General features: G+C 43.1%; 1 long non-coding RNA gene across 1 annotated transcript; it reads right to left on the bottom strand.

Annotated features, from left to right (window-relative positions):
• Positions 1-7,316: 7,316 nt before the first annotated feature.
• LOC132590301 (uncharacterized) lies at positions 7,317-21,919 on the bottom strand. Its single transcript, XR_009556662.1, has 3 exons — positions 21,743-21,919; positions 8,521-8,601; positions 7,317-7,471 (listed from the first exon to the last, which is right to left on the bottom strand). It is a non-coding gene; the product is annotated as an uncharacterized LOC132590301 (long non-coding RNA).
• Positions 21,920-22,714: the final 795 nt, after the last annotated feature.

Genomic DNA, 22,714 nt, shown 5'->3' with positions numbered 1-22,714 from the left:
TCCCCTGCCTGAAAAAAGTATCTCACTACAGAAGGTGAACTGCCCCCCTCATCCCTCCTTCCATTGAATAATCATAGCCATTAACTCACCCTGGATTATTCCTGACAATGGCTGGTTTTAGAAATGAAGTGCATTTCTCAAGGTAATAAGCTCATCACATCCCCAGAACATCCCTCATGTTATGGTGATGTCAGGGGTGTGTAGCATATGCAACTCAGTTATGCTAATGAGTTCTGGCATCTTTTTTTCTACAAAATGACCCCTGGAAAAGACAGGTTGCAAGTTGCCATAGGCTCAAATGTTTGTCTATATGTTTTGACAGTACGATAAGCTCCATTGAGGAATGGGGAATATATTGGGCAGGTACAAATTTAGTAAACCTCTGGAATCTGAGATCTCTGTCCACTACAGTGTTGTAGTATCCTGCTCTATGAATAGCTGTAAGGTGTACTTTGTGCTGGATAGCCTATGTCCAGATGTGCCTTGCCTCCCCACATAACTGGGTGGACCCTGTGCCTCCCTGTTTGTTTATGTAGTATTTTGCAGTGGTATTGTCTTAGCAAGAAGAACTTAATCACCCTGGAGTAAGTCTGTAAAAGAAGAAAGAGCATGTCCCACCGTTCTAAGTTCCAAAACTTTCATATGTAACCTTGATTCATTTCAGGACCATAGGCCCTGTACTGTATGACAGCCACAATGTGCTCCCCAACATGTTAGTGAGCTGTCTGTATAGACTTGTAACTCATAAGGTTGGGATCCCAAGGAAGTTTGAGTTTCGACCACCATGTCAGGGATTGTATAACTGACCTGCGAATCAAGAGTTTTACCAATCTGCATCCATTTGGGGATGGTGTGCCCTGATAAACCAGTTTTGAAGAGGCCTCATGAAAAGCCTAGAATACGTAGTAACTGCAATGGTAGAGGCCATGTAAGCCACCTATGGATAGTCTTCACTGACTGAACTCTACACGCCTTGACTCTCTGGACCAGAACCTGAATTTGTTTTGCCTTTGCAAAGGATAAGAATGCCTTCCCTTTCTTGAAATTTAGAAATGCACCTATAAATCCTATACGTTGATTAGGCATAGAATAGGATTTGTTCTCATTAATAAGGAGTCAAAGAATTTTAGTCATGTCTGCAGAGCAAGATCCAGAGGACTGAAGACTCTCCAGTGAGTTGGAAACAAAAAGGCAGTCATCTAAATAAGGGTACAGACTACATCCCTGTAGTCTTAAATATGAGACCACCACAGACATACATTTTGTGAATACTTTTGAGGCTGATTCTAATCCAAAGGGCAATGCCGTGTAGTACTCATACACTGCGCCCTCATGTATAAACCTAATATATTTTCTACAGACAATATGAATAGCAATATGGAAGTACATGTCCTTTAGGTCAATAATGGCAAACCAAAGATCATTTTACAATAAGGGGATAACATCCTGCAAGGAAAGCATCCTAAACTTTGGCACATGTAAATATTTATTAAATGCCCTGAGATCTAAAACAGGTCTCTTTCTACCTCCTTTCTTATCTATCATATTTGGAGTAGAATCCCCAGAGATTGGAGTCTGGGGCAGCCTTTGAGATTGCACATTTTTGCGGCAAGGCAGCAATTTCACTGGAAGTTACCAAGACAGAGTACGGTGGTAGGATAGAAGGCAGTTGGCAAGGAGGTAATCATTGGAATTCCAATAAACAACTATGCTTTATTATTGATAACACCCAGTTGTCATCGATAAATCCAAACTGTAACTTGTAAAACACATTCTCCCCTGCTAGTCAGGGTAGGTCAGAACCTGTTGTTCCCCAGAGGGCTTGGGAGGTTGATTCCCCCTCTGTGTAGTTTGTCTCCTCCCCTGGTTGTGCTGGGGACCTGGATGAGTGTTGACACCATTGATTTTGGTATTTAAACTCTGTCTGCCTCAATGGCCTGGCATAGTTAAACTTCTGTGTTGCCCTTGGCCAGTTACCTTTGCTTATATTAAGGGCTGGAAGTGATACCAGAAGCGGTGCCCAAGGATTTAGCAGTGAGATTATATTTATGTATACACTCTAGGACCTCATCTGTTTGATCACTGAAACTGATAATCTGTTTGATCTTTCCTGTCAAAAGGCAGATCTTCTATTTTAGCTTTTGTAACTGGTGGAAGTGCTGAGGACTTCAACCAGGAATATCTTCTCATCACTAGGCCGTAGCCCATAGCCCTATTATGGCAGTCAATATCATGCCTGGAAGCATTGCTGCTTCCCCAATTTTTGGTCTTCTGCAATTAGCACCTTAGCTAAAGGTTTATTTTAATCATGGGTTAGACCTACAACTTGGGCCATTCTCTTCCAGAGAAGCATCCGATTACAGCCCATGATGGCCATTAAATTCACTACCCTCAGTCCATTGCCCCTGATGAAGAGACTTTTTGTCCAGTGTAGTCAAGCTTGCAGCCTTCTTTATCTATGGGTGAGGAACAAGAGCTGGCTTGTGGGAAGGACCTTGGTTGCCAAAGAGTTCACTTTAGGATGATGGAACAGGTAGATCCAGTAATCTTTTACTTTATACAGGATCTCACAGTTTTAGGAGGAAGCTAGAGTTGATGTTGGCTTAGACCAAGCAGGTATGTAGGAGGGGCTACTGGACCACACTCTGAATTGAACAGAACCTGCATAATCGGGTCCTTGGACTGGGGTTCTGTGATTTGATCAGAATAGAGTTTTAGATCATCTGTTGCCAAGAGTGCTGAAGGCTCCCCAACAATGTCATCTGAGATGGCATGGAGGTTTTTCAGATTCAGAATCAGAGTCCCCATCAGCATCAACCTTGGAACCAGTGAAGTGTGATGGAGCATCTGCAGTAAAGAGATGCTTAGACGAGGCACACTTCCAACTGCTGCATCTGGAAGACTGGGAAGCATACCATGGTAGAGGATGGGATGTGTCTCATGTACCCCACTGAAGGAAAAACACAATTAGGAACAGGAACCATGACGGGCTCTGATTGGTTGTTGTGTTTTTCCTTCTATCCCATTTCAATGTTGGCTCATCTAAAATGTTGACATCTGAGGATGTCGGTGATCAATGACACCTCTTCGATGGAGAGGGCATTGGGGCCTCGGTGATGAAAGGTGGCTGAGACATGCGGGTGCTCGACCCCCTTCCAGTCTGTGTCCCATCCCAAGGGTGACAGGGGGTGGGGCCAGGTTGAATTACTCGCCTCCGTCACTGGTGCTATGCAATGCCAGGTCCATAAACAATAAGGCCTCAATCCTTCGTGATTTCCTGAGTGAACAGGATATGGACCTGGCATGCGTGACTGAGACCTGGGTACGTGATGGGGAGACGGTAGCCCTCTCCCAAGTGGCCCCCCAAGGGTACTCAGTCTTCCACCAGCCACAGACTGGGGGGCGGGGGGGGGAGGAATGGCACTATTCATACGGGAGGCTTACTCCTTCTGGGCTCTCCCGACTCCAGAGATCGACGGCATTGAATGTGCAGGTCTGAAGTGGGATGTTGGAGAGGGTTTGGCGATCTGGCTGGATTACCGATCGCCTAACTCACCAGCCAGAGCCTTATCGTCCCTGATGGAGGCCGCAACAGGCTGGGCGTTGGAACACCCAAGGCTTTTAATCCTGGTTGATTTCAACGTCCATGCCGATGACTTGAATTCTAATCAGGCGACGGACCTAGTGTCATTCATGGCTATGCTAGGACTCTCTCAATTTGTAACTACACCCACACACCAGGCCGGGCACATGCTGGATTTGATCTTTGCGTCGGAGGTTACAGTGACCCGAATTGCTGCTGATGCAGTGCCATGGTTGGATCACTATGTCCTGAAGGCCCGTGTGGATGTGCCTCCCCAAACCCGTTTAGGCGATGAGCATATTTTAGCTCACACACGGAACCTAATGGACCCAATATGGTTCCAGAAGGAACTGTGGGATCCCTGGCCCCCTGGCGACTTGCTCGATGACATGGTTGAGTCATGACAAAATCAGCTCACCATGGACATTGATGAGATCACTCCCCGGTGCCCTCTGTGCCCCCATTCAAAGATGGCACCATGGTATAACACGGATCTGTGGATGATGAAACGGAGGCTCAGACAGCTAGAGAGGCAGTGGCGGCGGACTCATGATGAAGCAACCAGAACATCTTATAGAGAGTATATGAGATCCTATGAGATGGCAGTCAAAGCCACAAAGAATGAAGTCAAGATTGCATCTGCGAACTCATGCCCGGTCCAATTATTTAGTATTATTCGGACTCTTACAACTCTGCCACAAGGCAGACCAAATTGTAGGGAATTGGATATTAGCTGTGAGGCTTTTGCAACTTTCTTCGCGGATAAAGTCTTGTCACTCCGCCGCAACCTCCCTGCCACAATTGAAACAGTATGTGAGTTCGAGGCTCCGCGCCTGTTTTCCAGATCAGCTTTAGACAGTTTTACAACACTCAGCTTGGAGGAAGCTGACAGAATCCTCGCAACTGTACGTCCAACAACATGTGATCTGGACCCTTGCCCATCCTGGCTGATTAAAGCGTGCCAGATGGAGCTTCAATATCCTGTGCGGGATATTGTAAATAGGTCCCTCTCGGAGGGGCTTTTCCCAAGGCCCCTCAAAGAGGCAATAGTCCATCCCCTCTTGAAGAAACCAACATTAGACCCGGCCGAATTGGCATACTATTGGCCGGTCTCAAATTTACCCTTTTGGGGTAAAATCATTGAGAGGGCAGTAGCGCTGCAGTTACGGAGCTTTCTGGAGGACGCTTCCATCCTAGACCCACACCAGTTCGGCTTTCGCCAAGGCCATGGGATGGAGACAGTGCTGGTCGTCTTAGTGGATCTTCAGTGACAACTGGATCGAGGTGGGTCAGCAGTACTGTTGTTGTTGGACCTGTTGGCAGCATTCGACATGGTCGACCATCAGTTGCTGGTTCACTGCCTCGCTGACGCAGGGATTCAGGGGTTGGCCCTGCAATGGCTCTCCTCTTTCCTCCATGGTCAGGGACAAAGGGTGGCGATTGGGGGACAATCATCCCAGAGATATCCACTTAACTGTGGGGTGCCTCAGGGGGCGGTGCTCCCCCGATGTTGTTTAATATCTATATATGCCCCCTTGCCCAGATTGTCCGGAGATTTGGACTGGGTTGCCATCAGTACGCTCAGCTCTATCTGCTGATGGATGGCCGGCCTACCTCTGCCCCAGAAAATCCAGCCCTGGCGCTGCAAGCTGTGGCAGGGTGGCTCAGGTTGAGTCGTCTGAAGCTGAATCCAATGAAAACAGAGGTCCTTTGTCTGAGCTGCAGTGGCCTGGGAAGGGAAATCCCTTTACCAGCTTTTGATGGGGCGCCATTGATATCGGCACCCAAAGTCAGAAGCTTGGGGGTGCTACTGGAGCCCACATTGGCTATGGAGGCCCAGATAGCAGCCACTGTGAGATCCACCTTTTTCCACCTTAGGCGGGCACGACAGTTGGTCCCTTTCCTAGAACACAGCGACTTAGCAATGGTCATCCATGCAACAGTCACCTCAAGACTAGACTACTGTAATGCCCTCTACATGGGGCTGCCCATGTCCCGAATCTGGAAACTGCCGCTGGTGCAGAATGCGGCAGCCAGGCTGTTATTGGGTTTCTCTATGCGGGACCACATATAGCCGGGGCTGCAGAGGCTGCACTGGCTGCCAATAGTATTCCGGATTCGCTACAAGGTGTTGGTTATTACCTTTAAAGCCCTATATGGCCGAGGACCTGCCTACTTTAGGGACCGTCTCTCCCCACATGTTCCCCAGAGGGTACTTAGATCTGGATCGCAAAACCTATTGTCAATCCCCGGGCTGAGGGAGGCGAGATTAAAGGCTACCAGAGAAAGAGCCTTCTCAATAGTGGACCTCCACTGGTGGAACCAACTCCCAGAAGATGTCACGGCCTTGCGGGACCTCACCCAGTTCCGCAAGTCCTGCAAAACAACATTATTTCGACTGGCCTTCAGCCAAACTATATAGATGGCCAACTCTACTGAATGCACTGTATTAACCTTAGCACCAAAAATTGTTTTAAAATTGTATTAATACTTTTAAACTATTTTAAATTGTTTTAACTGCTTAACTGATAATTATCAAAGATTTCAGGTTTTCACGGCTGGTAACATCATTAGGGTTTGTAGAATCTTTCGGGCTCGAGTGCCGTGTTCTACTGGAGAAAGTTTTTCTTTCAGATGTTTCGTTCTCAGCTGTGGAGAACATCCTCAGTGGCGTTGCAGCCGGAGCAGGCGCTCTGACCTTCTCCTCACTCAATGCACAGCAGCCAAGAAGGTCAGAGCGCCTGCTCCGGCTGCAACGCCACTGAGGATGTTCTCCACAGCTGAGAACGAAACGTCTGGAAGAAAAACTTTCTCCAGTAGAACACGGCACTTGAGCCCAAAAGATTCTACAAACCCTAATGATAATTGATTATTTTAATTGCTTGTTTACTGTTTTATTGATGTTAAAATGTTGTTAGCTGCCCTGAGCCTGCTTCGGCGGGGAGGGCGGGATATAAGTGCGAAAAATAAATAAATAAATGCTGAAGTCAAAGTGCATCATTGGTGAACAATGGTGAAATTGATGCTGTTTTGGACAGCAGTGATGCACATTTCCGAGTCATCAAATGAGGCTGATGTTGAGCCAGTAATTTGGATTGGCACCAAGGCGATACTGATTGCCAGCATCAATGGAGATTGCTAGCACTGAGGAGGCAGCCTGCCTTCTGGAGACATAGATCTGTGTGGCAAGGTGCAGGTTGTGTGTTTGGATTTATTTTTAGATTTTTTTTTGCCAGTGGTTTGGAAGTCAACAGGATACAGAGGAATATCCTGTAGGCTAAAGTAATAAGGTCAGAGCAGAGTTCACCGATGGTGCCCTTGGATGTTTTTTGCTCATCTTTTTCTAGGTGTTTTCTCCAACACAGCTAGAGCTTTTTCCCAAAGAGCTGCTTTTAAACATGCCACTCTGCCTTCTCTCACCTTGAGTGTGAGGTGGCAGCAAGCCCGGCATGGCAGTGTTATTGCCTTCTCCGAGGCATAATAAGCAAGATAAATACTCATTGTTTAGAGCCATTTTGTCTCCACATTGACCACACTTTTTAAATAAAGCCATCTGAAGTGATTTCTGAGGAAAAAAAATTTTAAATCCTCAGAGAAAAAACTCAATTCTTGCTGAGATGTCTTACCAGCAGCAAAAAGAGAAGTGAGGGAAGAGTTCTTGCCCCTCCCACATCACATGACATTTGGATGGGAAAGAGCGCTCGCTACATAGTGAAGAGGAAGAGTACTCTTGGAACTCTAGAAAATTCTTTTAAAAGCTTGCTAGCACTTTTGTGTTGTGGGCCTGTGGAAACACAGTTTCCATGTGGGACTGCAGAGAAAGCAGGAAGATGAACACCAGGTTCTATAAAAATCCAATCATTTCCACAGTGAAATTCCAAGCAACATCTGAAAAGACATAAAGATTTGTCATATCAACCCAAATGGAAAGATCTGCGTTTTTAAAAGAAGCTCAAGTTCTGCCCAGCTACCAAAAACACAATTTACAAATCTTCACTGAATAAATTTCCCATACACAAAATACCATTATGGCTCCAAATGGTTTCTATGGTATCAAACAGCCTTTGTGAATCACAGTAAAGGAGCAATTACATTAATCAGTGGCAATAGTATGATGTTGCTTTAATGCTAGGAGTGAATGAGCCATATTCTATTCAAGTAAAAACACAGCAGCCTCTCTGAAGCTAAAACAAGCACATTACAAACAAAATGCAGTATATATTTAAAAGCTTTAATTCTGTCAATGTACTTTCCCTCTGAGCACAGGAGCTTCTTAGATTTCATCTCTGGCTAAGATCACTCTTGTCCCTATTACAGTTCCAGTAATTTCCCTGACAAAACCCATATTCCCTCATGAGATATTTAAGGGCACATAATATAATACCATTTAGGTGTTTTAAAGGGGCCATAACTGTAATATCATACTTTCCATACAAACTGGGAAACTTTGGTATAACACAGGACAATTTTATTCTTGTCAAACTCCTACTTATGAGAAAGAAGAAGAAGATATTGGATTTATATCCCGCCCTCCACTCCGAAGAGTCTCAGAGCGGCTCACAATCTCCTTTACCTTCCTCCCACACAACAGACACCCTGTGAGGTGGGTGGGGCTGGAGAGGGCTCTCACAGCAGCTGTCCTTTCAAGGACAACCTCTGCCAGAGCTATGGCTAACCCAAGGCCATGCCAGCAGGTGCAAGTGGAGGAGTGGGGAATCAAACCTGGTTCTCCCAGGTAAGAGTCCGCACACTTAACCACTACACCAAACTGGCTCTCCTAGTCACATATTTATGACACAGAAAGATCAGGCTAGATTATAATACAAATTATTACTATTTAAGTGTACTGAGGTTCCTGTCTATTTTTTCCGGAACAACAGGTAATTTACCTTGGGAAGGTTATGTCACACACAGCCAGCGGCTGGGAAGAAACTTACCAGGGAATTGCTAGGAGACAGTGAGCTCTGAGAAGTATCTATCTAGCCAGGCAATTACTGTAGGAAGCCATATCAAGAGTCCTGATGGAAGAATCAAGAATTGTTTCTAATGACTAAAACACCAGAGCTCTCTGTGCTGCACACACAGTTTTAAAATTGGCTTCAACACACACACACTCACAAAAACGAATTCCTTCTGTACAGTGGCCTTTTTAAAAAAATTAAACATGCAGTACAATATAATTAAGAAACAAGGAGGGAAGTTTGCTAGCAATTCTGAAAAGATGGTGGTGAGTGAACAAACAGAAGCCCATCACAGATCCCACCTATTGAGTAGCACAGTGTTCCTGTTTAGACAGTTATCTATCCCATTTTTTTTGTACTGAGTTCTTATACATATGTATTTTTCCCAGATTGCCAGCACTAAATTTCATTTTATCAGCCCAGCTCCCCACTTCAGCAAGATCAGTTTTGCCTTAATTTTAGCCTAGCCTCTAAAATAATTTATTTTTACAGACTTCCCAGTTTTCTATCAAGCATTAATCTGGCATGTGTACTGACATCTTTCATTTTAGGGTTGCCAACATCCAGCTGGTGGCTGGAGATCTCCTGGGATCACAACTGATCTCAGGCGACAGAGATCAGTTCATGTAAAGAAAACAGCCAATTTGGAATGTGAAATCTATGGTATTATAACCCATTAATGTCTATCTTCTCTTCAAACTCTACCCTCCTCAGGCTCCACCCCCCAAAAATCTCCTGGTATTTCCCAACCCTACTTTCATTACATGTTGAACAGAATCAGATCCAAGAATAGCTCTTGCTGATCTCCATCTATTATTTCTTCTCATTTTGACATCTGTGGGCTGCCTGGCTATCTCCCTTTCCCCTACTCTGCAGAAGAAGTGCAAACAGGGCAAATACACGCCCCCCCCCCCCCCCGGCTCATTTCAGGCTGGGGAAATGTCACTAAGGGAGGAAGCCCCTCCCCCTCTCAATCTGAACTGGGCACCTGTAGCACTTTCAAGTTTAGTTCTCAGCAGCTGCCAGTGGACTACACCAAGAAAGAGTCAGGCCCACCTAAAAATGTACCACCTGGCCTGGCCTTATTATATAGTTAAAAAGAAGAAAGTCCAGCCTTCTATGTTTTAATTATTTATTGAATCTTGGCCCCTCCCCTGTTTGAAACTGGGCCATTTAACAAGGAAACATTTACAAACTATGAAGTTTTATTTTGATTATTAGATATGACAAACTCTTTCCTAGTTTGTCTAGTTGCCGAAGACAAATGTACCTGATGCCCTCCATCCACTTGGTAATGTTACCCAATTTGGCTCATTTTGAATTGCTAGTGCAACAATTATTTTCCATTTTTAAAAATACAGAGATCACTTTAATCTTTTATATATTTTTAGAAAAAATCAACTTATTGCAAATAAAACATCAATATAGCTGTAAGTAGAAAAGATGCAAGGTTGTCTACCAAAAGAACAGTTCTCTCTACGGTAAGCATGATGCAAATAGTATGGTGATATATGACTACAACTGCAGTTCAGTGTGAGTGCTATAATTTTTAACAAGTGATCGGATTTCCCAAATTAGTAAACTGAATTTAGGAAGTCTAAATTTACATTGCACAAATACTTTGTTAATTATACCTAGCCGAGTTAATTGTATATCAGGTGCTATATTGAAAAAAACCTTTCAAATGCACCCTAAAATTAATTTAATTTCAAAGAAACACATTAAAAAGCAGCAATTTTTGAAAGATCCATATCTTCTTGGTGTCACATGATTGAGAGTCAGAACAAGGAGGAGGGCCATTAGTACAAGCTACTATTAAATCACAGGATCCAACATCTTTATTATTTTTCCTTTCACTTAAACCAACCATCAAAGTGCTTTTATCCAGATACAGCCAGATATTGGGCAAGTCTATTATGCAAGGAAATACAGTTGCATGCGTCACTCACATCACCTTTCCTTGCCTTCTCTGGTACATTTCTGTACCCACAAGAACATCATTCTAGGTGCCTGGAGGACATTGGACAACGTAGTAAGTTGCTCAGATAAGAAACTGTCACATCATCACCCAATGGGAACTTTCTGTACAAGCAGTACAAACTAAACTTCCTCAAGAAGTCTCACAAGAGCTACAATAAAATAGAGCTAAGTGTCATTTGGTCTGCTTTTATTTATTTATTATTGAATTTCTATCCCACCCTTTCCCTGCATAGCAGGGCTTAGGGCGGTTTACATCGTAAGTTATAACACAATAAAAACAATAATTTAACAGTTAAAACATAATTACAGATATAAAAACCTACAATAAACCAGATGATGATCAGTACAATTTATAAATACCTAAAAAGACTTCTGTATAATGCATACTAAAAACCAAATCCAGGGCAAGTGGGCAAAACCGCAGACAGCAGGACAGAATAGATGATGCTATGGGCAGAGCAAGGGAAGTTGATGTAGTAGGACACCAGCCACCTCAATCATACGCCTGGCAGAGCATCTCTATTTTACAGGCCCTGCAGAACTGTAAGAAGTCCCACAGGGCCCTTATGTCACTTAGGAGAAAGTTCCACCAGGCCTTCTCAGCTCCGGTTAATATAAAACGGATCACTGTCAATTTTTTCCAAGATGGGGAGCCATATTGCCAGGTACCGGGAATAAGCTTGGTAAGGGTCATTGTTGTCTAAAGCCGCCTGGATTTTGTCCATTGCTATGTGTTCCCAAATTTTTAGGAACCAAGTATCAAGTGACAAATTGCTAGGATTTTTCCAGGATTGTGCAACCGTTGTTTTTGCAGCCGTTAAAAATTTAACTATTAAGGATTTTTTAAAGCGTGACAGCTGTATTCCAGACCAATGATTAAGGAATACCACAGTAGGATTATCGGGAATTATAATACCCGTTAAGGATGAAAGGTGAGCACAAATAGAGGTCCAGAAGGGTCTAACTTTGGGATAGTCCCACCAACAGTGAATGTAAGAGGCTCTAAGACCACAATCCCTCCAACAATCAGAGAGGCCCGAGATGGATGTATGCAAGAGCTGGGAAGGTGTAAGGTACCATCGAGCTATTAATTTAAAGTTCTGTTGTGATATATTTATTATATTAGAAGGTAAGATCTCACTGTCCCAAACCTAGTCCCACTGTTCTGGAGAAAGCGTAATATTACAATCCCTATGCCACAGGGTCGTATAAGAGGGTAGGGAGGATTCCAGTTTAGAAAGAAGAATACGATATATCCGTGAAATGAGACCTTTTGTCTTTTCCTTATCATACAGGTGAAGAATCAAGTGTTTAAAATCAGTCTTGGGACGGGAAAATGACGAATTCACCGTAGAGTCCTGAAGTAAGTGTCTAATTTGAAAATATTCAAACCAAGTTGATGGAGTTATCAGTTTTTGGTCTAATTTATTTTTAGGTAAAATTTGTTTGAAGGAAGAGAGAAGATCAAAGAAAAAAACTCTTGAAGAATCACGCCGATTTTTATAGGAAGAAGGTGACTGGGCCGGGGGGAACCATTTTTGACCAATAAAAGAGGAAATAATAGAAAGGCCTGGTGCTAAGTAAGAACGTTCCAAATCCCACACAGAGAGAAGTGCCCTGAGAAATGGGTTTATAAAATGCCATAGTGGATGTTCAGATTTCTTGAGCCATAATAGCTCATAGTATTTGAGAGGAGAAAATGGGCCTCTTCTATAAATTTCCATGCAGATGGAGGATGTTGATATAAAATTTTGGTCATTTGTGATATAATAGCAGCTTTGTAGTATCGAGTAATATCAGGAACCGCCAGGCCTCCTTTTAATCGTGATCGACAGATAGTTGTTATTTTGATTCTGGCTTTCTTGTATTTCCAAATAAAAGAGGTCAGTACTTGTTGCCAGGATTTTAGTACCATCTGAGGTATCTCAATAGGAAGGGCCCGAAATAAATATAAAAATCTAGGAAAGATAAAAGATTTGATTATTTGAATTCTTTCCATCTAAGATAGTTGCAGTTTATCCCATTGTTTTAATGTAGTGGAGACTTCAGCTAGAGTAACTTTATAATTTACTTTTAATAAGCCAGAGAGATTTAAGGGGATTTTTAGTCCTAGATATGGCCAGGTTTCAGTGACCCAGTGGAAGGGGTAATTAATACTTATTTCTCTTTTGGAAGCAGGAAGAATATTAATTGGGTAGAGAATTGATTTAGAATGGTTAACACAAAGACCAGAAAGTTTACCAAAATCATCCAAAAAAGTGGAAATAACATCCAAAGATTGCAAGGGATTTGAAATGTATAAAACAATGTCATCAGCGAACAAACTGATTTTAAGAGTAGAGTCCTGAACTGCCACACCAGGAATCTTTGGAGACAGCCAAACCATATTCGCAAAAGGCTCTATAGCCATTGCGAATAGCAGTGGCGAGAGAGGGCACCCTTGACGTGTCCCTCTTTCCAGTTTGAATGCAGGGGACTGTTGACTATTAATTTGTAAAAAGGCAGATGGACATAGATAAAGAGAATCTATAACCGTCATAAACTTTGGCCCAAAGCCCATGTGAAACAGTACTTTGTGGAGAAAGAGTGGTTCTCAATATCAAGGGCAAGGATGCATGATTCGTAATGTTGAAAAGCACAATATTGTATTAAATTAATTGTTTGTCTCGTATTATCTGTGATGTCTCAATTTGGAATGAATCCTGATTGGTTGATATGAATATAAAACCCTATAATTTTATTCAGTCTGGCCGTCAAAATGGAAGTGAATAAGTTATAATCGTTATTAAGTAAAGAGATGGGGTGATAAGTTTGGTGTTTAATGGATCTTTGTCTCTTTTAGGTATGAGGATTATCTTTGCCTGAGACCACAAAGGAGGCATACAGCCGGAATCCATCACTAGATTACATACTGAGGTCTCTCGGCTTGGCTTCGTGAACGAAGATTTAAGAAGGGTGCAATAGTCCACGTCTGCTGCAGGCTCGCTGGTGGCTGACAAGACCAATGCGGGACAGGCAGGTCCGGCCACAGTGGCTGCAGGGAAAAGTCTGATTTAGGGTTGGTGCTGTAGCAGTGCGATTCTTCCTCAATCTCCTTTTGTCCTCAAGACCAGCTATGCGTGCGTTCTCAAAAGAAGAGACAGCCTGGTGGATGGTGTGCCTCCATGCTTTGCGATCTGAGGCTAGGTCAGACCACTGGTGATGGTTGATGCGACAGGTGCCAAGGGATTTCTTCAAGGAGTCCTTGTACCTCTTCTTTGGTGCCCCTCTATTTCGATGGCCGGTGGAGAGTTCGCCATACAGGGCAATCTTGGGAAGGCGGTGGTTTTCCATCCTAGAAATATGCCCTGCCCAGCGCAGCTGCGTCTTCAACAGCAGTGCCTCGATGCTGGTAACCTCCGCCCGCTTGAGAACTTCAGTGTTGGTCACAAAGTCACTCCAGTGGATGTTGAGGATGGTGCGAAGGCAGCGCTGATGAAAGCGCTCAAGAAGTCGCAGGTGATGACGGTATAAAACCCACGATTCAGAGCCGTAGATGAGGGTTGTCATCACAACCGCTTTGTAAACATTGATCTTTGTGCCTTTTTTCAGATGCTTGTTGCTCCACACTCTTTTGTGCAGTCGGCCAAAGGCACGGTTTGCCTTTGCCAGCCTGTTGTCGATCTCCTTGTCGATCTTAGCATCTGAGATGATGCACCCCAGGTAGCTGAACTGCTGGACTGTCTTCAGAACTGATTCACCCACAGTGATGCAGGGAGGGTGATAATCTTCCTGGGGTGCAGGCTGGTGGAGAACTTCTGTCTTCTTCAGACTAACTTCTAGGCCGAATAGCTTGGCAGCCTCTGCAAAGCAGGACGTCATATGCTGCAGAGCTGATACCGAGTGGGAGACGAGTGCAGCATCATCAGCAAACAGTAGCTCTCGGATGAGTTTTTCCATTGTCTTGGAGTGGGCCTTTAGTCGCCTCAGGTTGAACAGGCTGCCATCGGTGCGATAGCGGATGTAGACACCATCGTCATCATCTAGATCTACTGCGGCTGAGGTAAGATGGGGTATTAGGGATGAACTAAATTTCTTGTAGAACTCTGAGGGTAAGCCGTCCCTGCCCGGGGATTTATCAAGTTTAGAAGATTTAATAGCATCAGTCACTTCTAAGGGAGAGATAGGCGAGTCTAAAAAGTATTGATGTTCAGGAGATAAATGGCTAAGAACGTTTTGGCTTTGTAAAAAGTGATCTATTGAAAAAGAAGAAGGATTAGTTGACGTATACAGCTCTCGAAAGTATTTGTGGGAAGTGTCTAGAATTTTTTTATTAGAAGAATGTATTTTAGCTAAGTGATCAGTAATAGTGTTAATTTGCCTTTCCCCTATTTCTTTCCTTGAGTTTCCAGGACAGTAATTTCAGTGAACGGGGGTGATTCTACCAGTACCTCTAAGAAAAGTAAATTCTTCCTAATGGTGGAGGATTCCATTAAGTCTAGCTTTTTCCTCTCTAGCATGAGTTTGTGATATATCTTTTTTGAACAAGTTTGCTTATGTTTTTGTTCCAATAATTTAATGTTATCCAATAAAAGTTGCTTAAGCTCTGATTTCTTTTTCTTATAGGCCAAGTTCAAGGACATGCACTTGCTTCATAGAACTGCTTTCATTGCATCCCAAACTATGTCCGTGGAAACCCCGCAGTCAGAATTGTTATCAAAATAAAGATTGATCTCTTGCTCAATTTGAGTGCAGAATTCTTGGTTTAAAAGAAGCGACTTATTCAACATCCAATTATAAATAGGTCTATCTTGGGGGGTAATGTTTAATGTACATTCCAGCCAGGCATGATCAAAAAGAGTTCTAAGGCCTATGTTAGAGTGTGAAACTTGATTCAGTAGGGAAGGGGAAATGAGGAAATAATCGATTCTCGTAAAGATATTGTGCACAGCCAAAAAATAAGTGTAGTCTTTAACCCCAGGATTATGGATTCTCCAAATATCGCATAAATTAAAGTTTTGAAGAATAGTTTGCATTGGTGCTGAGGGGGTGGTTACAGGGGGATGTAATTTGAAGGATCTATCCCAGATAGGGTCAATAATTTGGTTAAAGTCACCACCTATAATGACTGCTCTTTCTTGGAAGAGAGCAAGTCTAGACAGTGTGGTTTTTATGAAAGTGAGTTGTGCTGTGTTGGGGGTGTATAAAGAAGCCAAAGTAAATGGGGAGTTATTAAGCAAACCCTTTACAAAAATATATCTTCCCAGGGGATCGACTTCTTGGGCTAAAAGTACAAATCTAATTCTTTTAGAGAGTATAATAGCCACATCACGAGACTTGGATGAGCCTGCAGCTGTAAATTGTGTTTGAAACCACTTTGAATGGAGGATGTTGGTATTTGCCTTTTTAACATGGGTTTCCTGCAAAAAGAGAAGGTCAGGTTGTAATTTTGTTAACGCAGAAGAGAGTTTTTTGACTTTAACAATGCTATTGAGGCCTCTACAATTAAGAGAAATTAGCTTTAGGTCTGACATGACAGAAACATGTTAGAAGGTAATGAGAATGATGAGTTCTAACATAACTAGGAGGCCAATTAACCTTGAACTAGATTTCCTCACAGCCAGAAGCAAGGGATATAATCCGATATATAACAACCACATCTGTAATGTAACATCTTGCACACTTCGACGAAAGCGAACAACATCTCTAAGAGTAAAAATAACAGAAGAACAAGAGCATATGGAGTCAATATAATGGTTAATACATTTTTTGCTAAAGGCATAAAAAAGTTCTGATATTCAAAATCTTGAACGTGATCTAAGTGTGTCAAGCAAACCTCAATGTAACACAGACTACTCTTCAGAATAAGAAAAAGGAATTGAGAAAGCCATAACATGGCTAGGGGGATCCACATACTTAGCAAATCATAGCGGAAATATAACAGATCCAGTCAGCGGTAATTAGAACTAGCAAATTGAGAGAACCAGTCCATGGGCAGTATCAATGAATGATTTTTCCCCTTAAAGAAGCAAACATACAACAATATACACAACACAAAACATTCTAAACTATTCATTGTCTCTAAATAGAGAACAATAAAACTCTGCATAACTAGTTGGAACTAATCAATATGAGGAGGGCAAGAAAAAAGGGACCTACCGACTGGCCCTTTGAAGTGAAGCTGAATGTAAGAACCCCCCCCCCCCCCCCGCTCCCTTTAAAACTGTGAGAATAAGACATGGGTATGGTAAGGACAGCAATCTTATGTTAGAAACAAGGATATACACAAGGTGAGCTGAGTGTAAATAATGAACTTAGCGTCGTCTTCGTGACTTAGAAGAGAATGACAAGTTAGGTGGGCAAAGTGCATTGGCCAAGTTCGGGTCAGTGGTTGAAGGAGGTTCAATGTACAGTTGTTTAAGGAGGTCACACCCAGAGGCAAAGCTGAAAGCTGTCAGTCAGAGACCCTGATGAACCACTAGGATTTGAGTAGGCGAGGACCAACGAAAACGGATCTTATGTTCAGCTAGTAGATTTAAAATAGGTTTCATGTCTTTTCTGTATTGCAAAGTTTCTGGGGGAAAATCAGCCAAGACTAGGATCTTCTTTCCCTTGTAGAGTAAGCCCTCTTCAGAACGGGCTTTCCGTAGTATCATGGTTCTGGTCCTGGAATCTGGGATCGTAGACAGAATGTCACGTGGAAAGTCTTTTGAGTTTGGTTGTAAGGCACCTAAGCGATAGGCAGAGTCAATAAGAGGAGCGATGCCATCTTGAATATTAAGAGCAGAAGCAAGCCAAGATGCAATAAAAGATCTGATCTCCTGGTTCTCTTCAGCCTGCTCAGGCAGCCCTCTAAATTTCAAATTTGCCACCCTTAATTTATTGTCCAAATAGAGCACCTTTTCATGGAGCCAGAGGTCTGAGCGCTGGAGGTTTTCCAGTGTCCTGAGCCTTGGTGGCCATTTCAAATGCTGCATCAGCAGTTTGGGTTACTGCCATTAATGTTTCATTTATTTTTTTAAGCTCAGACTGTATGGGGGCGATTGCATTGGAGATTTTGTCCCCAATGGTCTCCTCCAAACGTGATATGGCAGTATGGAAAGTTTGGGAAGTTAGTAGAGAGGTTTCATCTGGGCTGGGGGAGGAGCTGGACGCCATTTTTAAGATGATAGAAGGCCCAGGAGAAGGAGTGGGAACTTCAGGGCTCACTGGAGGGAAGGTCAGTACCTTTTGCATTGTGGAAGAGGTCTTTTTAGTTGCCTTAGAGATTCCGACACTGCGTTTGCCCATACCCGAGTAGAATCAGCACGATGAACAGGAGCGGGGGGAGCGCGAGGGGACAGACAGCCGGGAGACTCTTCTTCAAGCGTCTGCCATTACCCGCGTCGCCCCGCCCTCCCCCTTAAACCTTTAACAACAACATTATCTGTAGAAATCAGTAGGTGAAGTTTTCTGCAGCATGAAGATACAGGAGGATAATGTTATAAGTCACTTTGAGTTTCCATTGAAGTAAAAACCAGGGTGTAAATATCTAAATAAATAATTAAAGCCTGCAGATCAAAAGGCTGGTAAAAGCACAGTAGCAGGGGCTGGTAAAAAGACCGATAGAACAGATAAGTTTTCATCCTGTAAGACTAAGGGATAAAAGCTGGTGCAACAGGAAGGTATAGAGAAAATTTAGGATTTGGGTGTGATCTTACTTGTCATGGGGTTAAGGGAGAAGGTGTGGGAATATAGGAAGTGAGACTGAGGGTTTATCCAGCGGTATATATCCATATTCTGTCTTCCCATGAGGAGCAGACCTGAAACCCTAGAATGGGGCACACTTCTAAATAAATTGGATGAATATAGACTTATCATCATACAGATAACTATTCTTTGCTTCTGTTGCATACTCAAAACTTGGGGAAAGCAGGGAGTTCATGGTTTGCTATGAGGAGCTGATGTTAGTTCCCAGCCAACCCAGAGATCCAAGGTAAAGGAAAACCCATATGTAAAATGTGCAAACAAGTACTTAGGTGTGGTGCAAGAACAAGTTTAAACTGACCCTGCATTCAATTATCTGCCAAACCAAACAGAGTTGGAATAAAACATATAGCAACAATCACACCAGGAGCCTGAGAAAATGTGTTGGCACCTGAAGGTTAAAAAGAGGATAAGATACAGAAAGATATCAAACTGGGTCAGTGCCCAGGTGCCTCTACCTCAAAACCACACCTTCAATCACTAGGCAGTATTTATTTCCTAGTTTGTCAAGCATTCAAAATTGTCATAACTCATTGAGCATATGTGATTTCAATTATACTCGGTAGCATCATCCTGGGAACTACTTGTAGGGAGCCAGTTTGGTATAGTGGTTAAGTGTGCAGATTCTTATCTGGAAGAACCAGGTTTGATTCCACACTCCTCCACTTGAAGCTGCTGGAATGGCCTTGGGTCAGCCATAGCTCTCATAGTTGTCCTTTAAAGGGCAGCTGCTATAAGAGCTCTCTCAGCCCCACCTACCTCACAGGTGTCTGTTGTATGTGTGTGGGGGGGATTATGACTGTTCTGAGATTCAGAGAATAGGGTGGGATATAAATCCAACATCATCATCATGGCTTTTTTTGTAGAAAAAGCCCAGCAGGAATTCATTTGAATACTAGGCCATACCCCCTAACATCACCATTGTTTTACATAAGGTTTTTTGTAGAAAAAGCCCAACAACTCATTTGCATATTAGGCCACACTCCTGACACCAAGCCAGCCAGAACTCTGATCCTGTGCATTTCTGCTAAAAAAAAGCCCTGATCATCATCATCTTCTTCTTCCTCCCTGACTAGAGACTGTTCCCTGTGTGCGTGGCAGACATGCAGTGTTACCAACTCCAACTGTTCCCATGCTCCTCAGCTCCTCAAATAACACAATTCTGAAATAAAAGGCTGTTTTAAACAATCCTAAATTCTTAGTATTTGCTACTTGCTTTATGAATTTTTTAAAGTGTCTGATTCTGAAGTCTTTCTTCACATTCATGAAGGTTCTGAAATTATCATAGTTCCAAGGGCTGGAGGTTTAAAGAAAACTTTATTGTGAGATTACAATAAAATAATGGCAGATAAAAATGCATGCTAAAAGTTTTACTACTGTGCTCTGCAATGTATGACTAGTAAGCCAGACATTTAAAAACCAAGATATTCTATATAAATGAGATGACTACCATCCATGTGTTTTGCTTATTGCAGAATAGTTATGCAGTGAATCAACTTGCAAATAATAATTTAATAATTAATAAGTGCTATGGATAGCTTTTTTTACTTAGCTGTTCCTTTTTGTTAGGCTTGCCAGTTTGGAAATACCTGGAGATTTGGGGGTGGAGTCTGAGAGGGCAGGGTTTGGGGAGGTGAGGGACTTCAGTAGAGTATAATGCCAAAGAAACCAACTTCCAAAGCAGCCATTTTCTCCAGAGGAACTGATTGTGGTTGTCTAGAAATCAATTGTGATAGCAGATGTCCAGGTGCTGCCCGGAGGTTGCCAATCCTTTTAGTACTTGTGAACTGCTTTGATTTCAATTCACAAAAAAAGTGGCTTGAAATATATTATTATAAGATAAAATTCTTGAAGGACCACATTCTCCCATATAAACCTATCAGTCCACTCTAGTTATCTTTGGAGGCCCTACTTCTGGTGCCCCTGCTTTTCAGGCTAGACATGGGACAATCCAATAAAGGGCCCTCTCAGTTGTGGTGCCAACTGAGCTTGTTTGTTTCCCTCTATCCTTCTACCAACAGGTGAAGACTTTTTTGTTTGGCATACCCCCAGTGAATAGAGACCTGTGGCGCAGAGTGGTAAAGCTGCAGTACTGCAGTCCAAGCTCTCTGCTCATGACCTGAGTTTGGACCCGGCGGAAGCTGAGTTCAGGTAGCTGGCTCAAGGTTGACTCAGCCTTCCATCTTTCCAAAGTTGGTAAAATGAGTACCCAGCTTGCTGGAGAGAAAGTGTAGAATAGATAACTGGGGAAGGCAACGGCAAACCACCCTATAAAAAAGTCTGCCATGAAAATGACATGATGCGATGTCACCCCAAAGCCAGAAACAACTGGTGCTTGCACAGGGGACTACCTTTACCTTTTTTTACCCCAGTGACTCTTATTGGCCCTCCTCCCTGGTTGTGTTGCATTTGTATGTCTATATATTTTTGTTGAAACATTTAAGTATTTTATGTATACTTTATTTTAAATGTTATTTTAATGTTTTGATTGTTTGCTGCCTTAGGGACCCTAAGCTGGGTGGAAAGGTTATAAAGAAATTTTAAAATATTAACATGTTTTACCAAATAATGCCTGCTCAAGTGGATGCCTTACCATATCACACATCAGTTTATGTATAATACACCGGTTTGAACCATGTTGCTTCATCTTTTTGAAAGGTTCTGCATCTTTAGGAGTGTAGATTCTGTTGGCTTTCTCTGAGAGCAAATCAGTCTGAGTAGATGTACTTGGAAACAAGAGGAGGAGCAGACTGGATTTATACCCCACCCATCTCAGAATGGTTTACAACCTCCTTTCCTTTCTTCTCCCCACAACATTCTGTGAGGTAGCTGCAGAACTGCTCTTGAGAGAACAGCTGACAGAGCTTGTGACTGATTCAAGATCACCCAGCAGCTGTTTGTGGAAGAGTGGGGAATCAAACCAGGTATTCCCAGATTAAAATCTGCACTTAACCACTACACCAAACTGCCTCTCTGCTTATTTAACGGGACCTTCCTGAAAAGTATTTTTATAATTACAGCATTACCTAAGAAACAACAGGAGAAATATGTCGATTGTCCTGAAGATGAGAGGTTGTTGAGGGGTGCGCCAGAGTAGGGGTTTCTCTTTTTCGTGTACATCTGTGTTTCTTCCTGCTTCTCTGCCTGGAGGGTGGAGCATACAGCGGCCTACCCCACATACCAAATTTAGCCGTCGAAAACATACAGACATCCCGTGCCCTGTTCTATTGCGGAGGCTGTCGGCATCCCTGACATTCACCTTTGCCCTAGAGATAACAGGGGATTCCGAGTCCCTTTCCACCAGTTGTTGTCTAGGGCGTAAAACTGAAACACGCCCGACCACAAAAACCTTAGAAGACAAAACAAACTCGCTCCCTGTGGGGTCCTTGGTACCGCAAACACCCCTGTTGCCCTGCGCTCGCACTTTACTTGATCGGAACACTCGACCCAAAACAAAACAGTTCCTCCCGCTGCCAAGGCAACTAGGTCCTACCCTTCTCATTGCTTTGGTGACCGAGCCCCACTGCTGTTATGACAACCAGGGCCGCCTTCTTTCCTTCCTCCCAGCTTGGTGACGCCTCGCTGTGCGTCGCTCACCGGTTTCTGAAAGGGAAGGGAGAAGGGGTAGTGACGTCGCAGGGGTGGTTACCGTGGATACGACGTACTGACGTCAATGCGGTTGTGAGCGCTCAACGTTTCGTTGTTTCCACAGCAACGTCAGCTAGCCTGCCAAGCCTCGGCAACAGAGTTGGGATTGGCAGAGCAGGACTTGGCACTGAACTTTAGTGGGGGTAGCCTTTACTCCGGTCTGAACAGGTGAGCCTACCTGGCAATGAGACTGGAGAAGGGGGTTCGGGGCGCAGGACAGTGGCATCGTTTAAATATTTATTTGCGGAATGTTTTTGTGAGTGTGGACTGTGAAGGCTCTTGACGTGTCCCTTCTTGAAATAGCAAAAGGCATTTTTAGCTAGTCTTTGATGTGAGAAGAGAGGAGAAACTACGTGAAGGGATGAGGGTGGGACTTGCGCTCATGTATAGATCAAACAGTGCGCTCTGAATGCTCATGCATATATGATTGCATACACACATAGAATACTCACGTGCACTATGCTTACACACTGACCAATAAATGCTTACAATACGCATACATACCTGCACCCTGCTACAACTATTCCATAGTGTATGGGCTTGCATACCAATATGCTTGCAGCCATTTATTATTTTGGTACTTTTTGTATACACATATACCATTCATATACTATTTCATGAACTACGGGATGGGTAGATGTAGAAGTTAATTCTGTATTGAAATTAATATAAAACCTGTGGATAGATTGTCATGTTTAATAATGTTACATATAAGGTTGTGTGTTTTTGCTGCATATAGTGTACAACCAAGTTGTTGGACTCTGTCACACTCATCTGTACAACCAAGCATGTAAAATTGTCGCGAGTGAAAAACCAC

This window comes from Heteronotia binoei, chromosome 21 (genome assembly GCF_032191835.1).
Source record: "Heteronotia binoei isolate CCM8104 ecotype False Entrance Well chromosome 21, APGP_CSIRO_Hbin_v1, whole genome shotgun sequence".
NCBI classification, from domain to species: domain Eukaryota; kingdom Metazoa; phylum Chordata; class Lepidosauria; order Squamata; family Gekkonidae; genus Heteronotia; species Heteronotia binoei.
Note: the sequence above shows the minus strand (reverse complement) of the source record. Positions and strands in the feature narration are given on the sequence as shown.